Here is a 9,287-nt window from a genome sequence, read left to right as displayed (position 1 = left end):
TAGCTCCCCCACCCCCCAACAGGCCTTGGTGTGTGATGTTCCCCTCCCTATGTCCACGTGTTCTCATTGTTCAACACCCACTTATGAGTGAGAACATGTAGTGTTTGGTTTCCCGTTCTTGTGTCAGTTTGCTGAGAATGGTTTCCAGCTTCATCCTGTCCCTGCAAAGGACATGAACTCATTCTTTTATATGGCTGCATAGTATTCCATGGTGTATATGTGCCACATTTCTTTATCCAGTCTATCACTGATGGGCATTGAGGTTGGTTCCAGGTCTTTGCTATTGTAAACAGTGCCGCAGTGAACAGACATGTGCATGTGTCTTTATAATAGAACGATTTATAATCCTTTCGGTATAGACCCATTAATGGGATTGCTGGGTCAAATGGTATTCCTATTTCTAGATCCGTGAGGAATCGCCACACTGTCTTCCACAATGGTTGAACTAATTTACACTCCCACCAACAGTGTAAAAGTGTTCCCATTTCTCCATATCCTCTCCAGCATGTGCTGTCTCCAGATTTTTAAATGATTGCCATTCTAACTGGTGTGATACGGTATCTCAATGTGGTTTTGATTTGCATTTCTCTAACGACCAGCGATGATGACCTTTTTTCCATATGTTTGTTGGCTGCATAAATGTATTCTTTTGAAAAGTGTCCGTTCATATCCTTCACCTACTTTTTGATGGGGTTGTTTGTTTTTTTCTTGTAAATTTGTTTAAGTTTTGTAGATTCTGGATATAAGCCCTTTGTCAGATGGGTAGATTGCAAAAGTTTTTCCCCATTCTTTTGGTTGCTGGTTCACTCTAATGATAATTTCTTTTGCTGTGCAGAAGCTCTTAAGTTTAATTAGATCTCATTTGTCTATTTTGGCTTTTGTTGGCATTGCTTTTGGTGTTTTAGTCATGAAGTCCTTGCCTATGCCTGTGTCCTGAATGGTATTGCCTAGGTTTTCTTCTAGGGTTTTTTATGGTGTTAGGTCTTAAGTTTAAATCTTTAATCCATCTGGGGTTAATTTTTGTATAAGGTATAAGGAAGTGGTCCAGTTTTAGCTTTCTGCATATGGCTAGCCAGTTTTCCCAACACTGTTTATTAAATAGTGATTCCTTTCCCCATTGCTTGTTTTTGTCAGGTTTGTCAAAGTTCAGATGGGCGTAGTTACTTCCTAAGCACCAGAGGAGTCTTTCTAAACTGTGGCTCAGAACTTGTCAGTTGTGTAAGCACCGACCCCTCACTCCTCCAAGGCCTTCCTTTCCCAGCCTCATTAGCCACTGTGCCCTCTTTCTTGCACACTTAGGCATCCTCCATGCCTAACCCTCCTTCACTCAGCATTTGCTTGATGCTGGGTCCTGGGTAAGACAACTCTCAACCTCTGGTTTCCTCTGGTGCTGTCTTCTGAGCACACTGTGAACTTCCTTGCTGGTGTGGGTGCTTGTGCTGCCTCTCCCATGGGAACACCCTTTTCAACCCAGAAGCCACTCAGCTTGTCAGGGCCCAGGTCACCCCATGAGGCCAGCTGGCAAGACTTATTCCTAGGGACTGACCCACCACAGCTCTCCACCATTGGCTGGGTGGGTCTGGAGCTCCTGTGAGGTTGGGCATGTTGATGGGCTGTGTCCGCTCTGGACTAAGAGGCCTATGAGGATGGCTGAGACCACAGTGCAAATGTGGCCCTCAATACATACATGTTGGATGAAGAAAGTTCTGTGTCACCGGGAGCTCGGTGGGGTTTAGTATCCTTGCTCTACACTAGAACAGTGATGACAGGACAATTATTGTGAGCTCCTACTGAGACAGGAGAATAGGGTCTGGAGACAGGGAACTGTAGGCCAATCTGTGCTAACTTCCTAAAAGAGAAAACACCAAGGTCTGGGGCAGGAAATCTAAGGTCAATTCACTCTGACTTCCCAAAGCTGGATCAAAAGGAAAACACCTGGGTCTGGGGGCAGGAAACCTAAGGCCAATTAACACAAACTTCCTAAAGCTAAACCAAAAGGCAACCCCATCTCTCCAGGCTGAGTAACAAAGGATCAGAGGCTACTCTCCCTACACCCATCCCCCTTCCACCACATCTCAGGTGGAAAGGGAGGGTGCCTAGGATTGGCCATGGGTCAAGCAGGGACCATCCCTTCTTCATCTGCATGGGGTGCCAGTTCACCTCAGCCTTTAGCCACAGACAAAATCCTTCATCCAGATAAGGGGAAGCCGATAAGAACCTCAAGTGGGGGTTTGAGAAAAGAAAACTTTGTAACTGAGCCCCTGAGCCACTTGCTCGGTCCCACTCCCACTGTGCGGAGAGCTTTCTCATTTTAATAAATTCCTGTGTCACTGCTTTGTTCCTGCATTTCATTACTCTGCTACTTTGTACATTTTTGTTCAATTCTTTGTTCAAAACGCCAGTGACCTGGACAACTCATAGTCAAGGCGCTGTGCTAAGTGCTCTGCAGTCTGTGTCATTTACTGTACACACCCATCTCTTTTTAAATTGTTGTTCTACACTCCTCACTGCATAAATGCGCAGGATGAAAAGGGGTAAACCCATTTTGGAATCTCTTGGAAATGCAGGATTTCTTCCGGACTGCTTCCTAAGCATGATGAGTCTTTCTGTTCTCATGATGCTGTACGACAGTATTTTTCATCTCTCTCTCTCTCATATAGCCCTGCCAGGCAAGAAGGTCAGGGGGAAGGTAAGAGATGATTGAAGCAATCTGTAAAGCTCTTATTGTTCAGTGGGCCATGCTGGTTTTATAAGGATGGAGGAAAAAGAGAATGAGACATCTGGAGAGGTGCAGGAGAAGGCATTGTGACCTTGGTGTTTCAGAACTGTTCCTGAAAGCTTTCTCCTCTTGCTGAAGGAAAACACCCCATGCTGCCTTTGCAAGCTTCTGCAAGTTTCGTGTATCCAAAATGGTGGCCACGCCTGAGACCGTACCTGACCCCACTGACTACGGGACAGAGGGGGTGGCCCCACCTTCTCGGTGTTCCCCACAGAGCACCTCCAGGTGTCCTGTGTACCTGTCATGTGCAAGCCAAATTGTCTGCAAGGGAAATCAAGGATGGAACTGGATTATATAGCCTGTACTGTAAAACCTGTACAGGTGCTACAGTGGGAGGCCACAGTGTGGACCCCTTAACCTGTGCTGCCTGACTTAGGTACACCGTCTTGTGTTGCCCAAACTATGCTACGCTCTAAGTTTGCAGGGGGACCATGTGTACGCTTGGGTATAGTACATCCTATATGTCCTGCCTGTCATGACACTGCCTCAGCCCTGGATGGCTTTCAGGCTAGCTCAAACTTACTGTCCAGGGCTGTGTTTTACCTGAATTGATGTCCCAGTTGATTGAATTGGCCAAGTATAAAGAAAAAATACTAAAATTTAGGAGGGAAGCCATATGGCTGTCTGTGGTTAATGGGGTTTTGTGTTAACTGGTTCAGTTCAGGACCCATAACAGGCACAAGTGACAGCTATATGCAGCTCGGTTTCACCCTGCTGCGTCGTCCTATGATAACTTTCCTGTAATATGCCTTGGCCAGTGGGGTGCACTGTGCAGAAAAGAGCTCACACAGCAGTCCTCACTGCTATCTCTGGCAAAGCCTGCTGCTTTCAATGTTATCCATTGGCTGGATTCTGAGGACTTGGATTTGGGAGGCATTCTACCTTTCTCAGAACTGATAAGAGTGGCTCAATAGTGGCTCTTGGGTATAGACCTAAGCTGCTTATGCAAACAAAAAGCTGCACACCACTTTACATCTAGAAGTTTGGAATTTTGGTCATGCCAGGCAGAACTGCTTATGTGACCAGCCCCAAGTCCTAATCATGGGTGATGAGGCTTCACGGAGCTCCACTGATTGGCAGCATTTTACATGTGTGGTCACAGCTTGTTGTGGGGGAATTAAGTACATTCTGCATGACCCTACAGGGAGATGAGGTGACCCCGGAAACCTGTGTCTAGTCTCCTGCACTTCTCCCTGTGCACCCTTTCCCTTTGCTGGTTGTGCTTGGTAGCCTTTCACTGTAGTAAGTTGTAGCTATGGGTAGGACTATACGGTGAGTCCTGTGAGTTCCCCCCTAGTGAGTTACTGGACCAGATTCAGAGGTTTTGAGTCCCCCATTTGGTCCATTTTGGGGACCCCGACATACCTGTCCAGCCCCTCCATCTCCCTCTCCAGGAAGTTGCAGGTCAGGACACTGCTGAGAAGAATCATAATGGACAAGCTTGCTTGAGTGCTTCTTAGATCTCAGGGGCCGTGCTCAATGCTTTGCAAACATCTAATTCAAACCTCACCACTCCCCGTTGAGATAGATTCCATTGTTCCACCCATTTTGTGAACGAAACCCTTGGTTTTATCTGTGCAACTCTTCTGTAAATCTAAATCTGTTCTCATACCAAAAGTTCATGTTTCTATACAATAAATGGTAGCAGGAGGTTTGGGCAAAGAAACTAGAAGTTGAAGTTAAATCAGTATGGTGGTGAAATTTTCATGCTATTTTTTACTCTATCTCCAAGACTAGACTCAAAGGTTGCTCAAATTTCGAAATTGCAAATGAGGTGTAGACAGAAAGAGCTTTATGAAAAGAGTCTCTCTCTGTGGCCCAAGAGCGAGGAAGGCAGGCCCATACAGTATGCAGGGAATGAGGGAAAGAGAGTTTTGATCCTGCCGTCCCTGCTCACAGATTAGCCCCAGCCGTGAATCTATAACCTGTGGCTGCAGCATCAACCACAGCTGGAAAAGCATCTAAAAATCTCAAGGAGGGGAATCCTATTCTCAAACAAGATATTTGGTCCAAAAAAGTATGAGAAGACTGTGGAGTGGTAATGAGTAGCACTTTTGCAGGTCTCAGCCCAGGGTACAGGGCAATAAAAAGACAGACTTGCTCATAGGTCTGTGGAATGCTTCCTCTTGCCATACTTTACCAGTATGTCAGTAGGACTTGTGTAATTGCAGGGGAATAACACTGAAGCAACATCGTATCTCAGATTTCATTTAAGAAGAAATATCTAGGGAAACTCAAAACAGAAAGTTTAACCTCTGAAACAGTAAAAACTGGCTCCAGGAAACAGTAAACACAGTTCAGCTCCTAAACAGACAAAAACGAACTATCACTTTAAAGGCTTATTTTCCTCAATTCCATTCACCTAGTACATTATGTCTGGCTTTCAACTAAGAAAGGAATTACAAAGCAGGCTGAGCTTTCACTGGTGCTTCTCAGTTTTGTTTTCCCCTTGAAGACACAAGAAGGCTGGATGGTGTTGTAATTGGGTATTTCCCTTCCCACAGGTTAATTAATGTCTAGAAAAATCCCAGCAAGTTAGACTCTGGAAAAATAGTTTCCCTTGCTTCCAGGCCCTGGTAAGAATAACAGAACCCTCTGGGCATATTTCTAATGAATTCTTTCCTATCTCCTTAGAGGAAGGGATTTTTCTCCGATCTTCACTGAGAAAACCTGACAGGGAAAACTTTGGAAAGGGTGGTAGTCCCCTTAACACAGTTCCCCCAAGAGCTTTCAAACTTGCTGATACTGAGCCTCCAACCATTCATCTTATGCAGATGAGGTCTTCCCATCCTGGTACTTGTTCTTGGGCATTCAGCTCCTGGACTTCTTGTCTCCAAGGTGTGACTGTATTTGCCTGTCTCTCTGGCTTTGGTATGGTAGTTTGCCCTGTGGTCTTAGTTCTGTAAGCAAATCTGAGAAAAGTTGTTATTTTTCAATTGATTCAGCTTTTTTCTTGTTTGTGTTAACGGAAGAGAGACTTCAAGCTTCTTATATGCTGAACTGGAAATAAGAATGGACAATAAAAATGGAAAAACACATATTTTAAAATATCAGTTTTCATAGATTAAAAAATAAAATACTTTGCCATATAACGAATGAAATAAGTCCATATCTGTGTGGAGAAATGACAAAATGCTAATGAAGAAAATTCAAGGAGGTCCAAGTAAATATAGGAACATATTCTCTTCATGGACTGGAAGACTCAGTGGAGATGTGTGACCTATACCAAAACTATCTGTAGATTCCAAGTAAATGTTGTCAAACTACCAGCAGGAATTTTTGTACATGTAAACAAGCTGGCTCAAAAACTGTATGGAGAGGCAAAGGATCTGGAATAGTTAAAACACTTTTGAAAAAAAAAAAACAAAAACAGAAAATGATGGTGGAATCATACTGCTCAATTTAAAGATGCAAGATAAGCTTACAGTAATCAAAACATCATGGAATTGGCTAATGGAGACACATACAGATTACTGGAATAGAATGGAGAGTCCTCGAATAGACCCATACAAACATGGGCCATGGAGATTTTTAGAAAGAAGTAAAGACAATTCATTGGAAAAATGTTAGGCTTTTCAATCAGTGATACTGGAAAAATGGAATATCCATATATTATTTTAAAAAAAAAACCTTCACCAAAATCTTACATTTTAGACAAAAATTAATTCACAATGGATCATAGATTCAAATGTTATATGAAAAACTATAAAACTTATAAAGAAAATTTAGGAGGAAATACTGATAACCTAAAGTTCAGGCAAAGAGGTCTTAAACATGACGCCAAAAGCATGATTCATAAAGGAAGAAGCGATAAATTGGATTCTTCAAAATTAAAACTTTTACTTTGGGAAATACGCTGATCAGAGGATGCAAAGTCAAATGTGGAATTACACAAATATACGCAAATTATATGCCAAACAAGACTTTTATGCAGAATATATAGAGTCCTAAAGTTTCAGAAATGAGAAAACATGTCAAAAGACAAAATCACACCAAATTCGGTTCAAAAATCTAATTAGCTTTTATTTGCAATCCTGTAGTGGACAACTTCTCATTCTATTTAATAGAATGGGTGCTCCAATGATCTGAACAGAACATGTTGGCTTTACATACAGAGCAGGGCTGAAAAATGTACAAACGAGTCTTCAGCAGGGCCCCATTCCTAGGTAAGTAGCTGAATTGAAGTTTGTCTTGGAAATTTTCCTTAATGGCTAAAAGTTAAGATTAACAACTAGCTGGTCTTAATTTCTCCTTATCAATAGAGTACTCAGTAATCCTATAGTTTGTGCTATCTTTTGTTTTGCTTAACTGCCTTTCTGTTTTTTTATTGTTTCAGTCTATTACCCAATTGATTTGGCCAGCTCTACTGGACTTGGTCAAATTTGAAGGAAAGTTCCAAATGATGGGGAAGAAGGCCTCTGAATTGACTAAAATCATGCAACTGAAAAAAAGAAAGAATTTGATTACCTTAGATGCTTCATTTACATAACAAGGCCACCTTTTAGTAGACAAGCCACATTGAAAGAGCAGTGGCTATAGATCTGTAGCTAAGATTTTGCTGTTTTTTCACATGACAGCCTGGGTTTGGTTCCTAATCAAGTCCTTTCTGGCTTGATATTTTTGTGTTACATTTGAAATATCAGCAGTTTATCCCAGCCAAAATATGGTAATGAGATTTAAAAGGACTTTTTAAAGAGCACAATTGTTATGTCAGCTTAATTAAAAGCTAAGATCCAAGATGTATATACGTGTGTGCCTGTGTGTGTGTGTGTGTGTGTGTGTTCAAAAAAGGGGTCTCTGAGAAAAAAAACAAAAATTTAAAAAGGTAAATGTATATGCATACATATACACACACATATATATAATATGTGTGTGTATATGTATACATATATATGCATATATATACACATATACATATATATTTTAAAAGCTTTTGTGCTTTCTTTCTCTTCTAGGATATTATTTTTTGAGAAAAAGGGTTTTTTACCATCCTCAGTCAACAGAATTCTGTTTTCTCCATTTACTTCTGCCTGTCCCTTTCTTCTTGCCACCGTCTGCTGCATGAGAGGACTTAAATATTATTTCAGGGTCTGTGAAATTAAATTTTTCTAATTTTAAAAGAGCTAATTATAGCTCTTTTATATATTTAATTTTGATATATTTAATTATATATTTTATATATTTATATATAACCTATATAATTTAATTGTATATATTTAATTGGCTTAAAGACAGAAAAGCACTTAAATCAATTACTTTACCAGAAACATAGAAGCCCAAATGCTTTTTTAAGTTTACTTGAGTAAATCCTTAATAAATAAGCTGGTTTTAAAATTATTGATAAAATTAGAAATTTCTTCAGAATTGTCAACATTATTGTTGGATTCATTGGTCTAGTAGTTTAATAGTTATCACTGTTAGATGTTATAAGTTGTCAAAATTTCACATGAGGGTTGTAAAGCTTGCAGCTCACACGATAATTATTTTTGTGTAATTTTTTATAAATAAGGCACTGAATATTGTTGGCTTTAATGGGAATAGCTAAAGCCTGAATATTGGCAGAAAATACCATGTTTTTAACCTCAAGATTCTTACTGAGGTGAATACCTGAAATTTACATGCAATAAAATGATTAATAGGGGTATAACTTTAAATGATGACTATCACAATTTTCATAAGCAATCTACTTAAGCTATTAAAAAATACAATTAATTAGGAAAATGTAATGAAATAAATGCTTGCAAACAAACTTCTCACATAATTTAGAATGTAAACTTATATTGAATTAAATAATAGATATTCATTAAGTGGATCATTTTTATTTTTTTTTTAAATCATTATAGGTAAACTTTTTTGTAAAAAATGTGTTCTTATTTAAAGGGAAATAAGTTTAGTCCAAATTTAAAGATTATTTAATGCTTATTTTTGAGACAAGGTGAAAGGAACCAGTAAATAAGAGAGATGTAAAGAAAGTTATAGATATAATAAGATATTTTGGTAAGAAAGGCTAAATAAATAATTTTATGTAAATGAATCTTGTATGGTAAATTTTTTTGCCCTAAAATAAAATGTTTGTTTTACCTTTTGGTAACTGGTCTAACAAACAATTTTTACATTTTATCAGAATTATTACTATGTCACTGTTGCTACGTTTTGATTTCCTCAGGAAAATGGAGATAAAAAATTAAGGTTATTACATCCATGTAACTTTCTGTATTTCTTTTTTCTTTTCTTTTTTTCTTTCCATTTATTTATTTTATTGCATTTTAGGTTTTGGGGTACATGTGAAGAACATGCAAGATTGTTGCGTAGGTACACAGGTGGCAGTGTGATTTGCTGCCTTCCTCCCCCTCACCTACATCTGGCATCTCTCCCCTTGCTCTCTCTCCCCAACTCCCCACCCCCCACCATCCCTCCCCTGTTTCCCCCCAACTGACCCCAGTGTGTAGTATTCCCCTCCCTGTGTCCATGTGTTCTCATTGTTCAACACCCGCCTATGAGTGAGAAC

Source organism: Cebus imitator, unplaced genomic scaffold, assembly GCF_001604975.1.
Source record: "Cebus imitator isolate Cc_AM_T3 unplaced genomic scaffold, Cebus_imitator-1.0 Scaffold273, whole genome shotgun sequence".
In the NCBI taxonomy this organism is placed as follows: domain Eukaryota; kingdom Metazoa; phylum Chordata; class Mammalia; order Primates; family Cebidae; genus Cebus; species Cebus imitator.
This window is presented reverse-complemented; position numbering follows the sequence as displayed.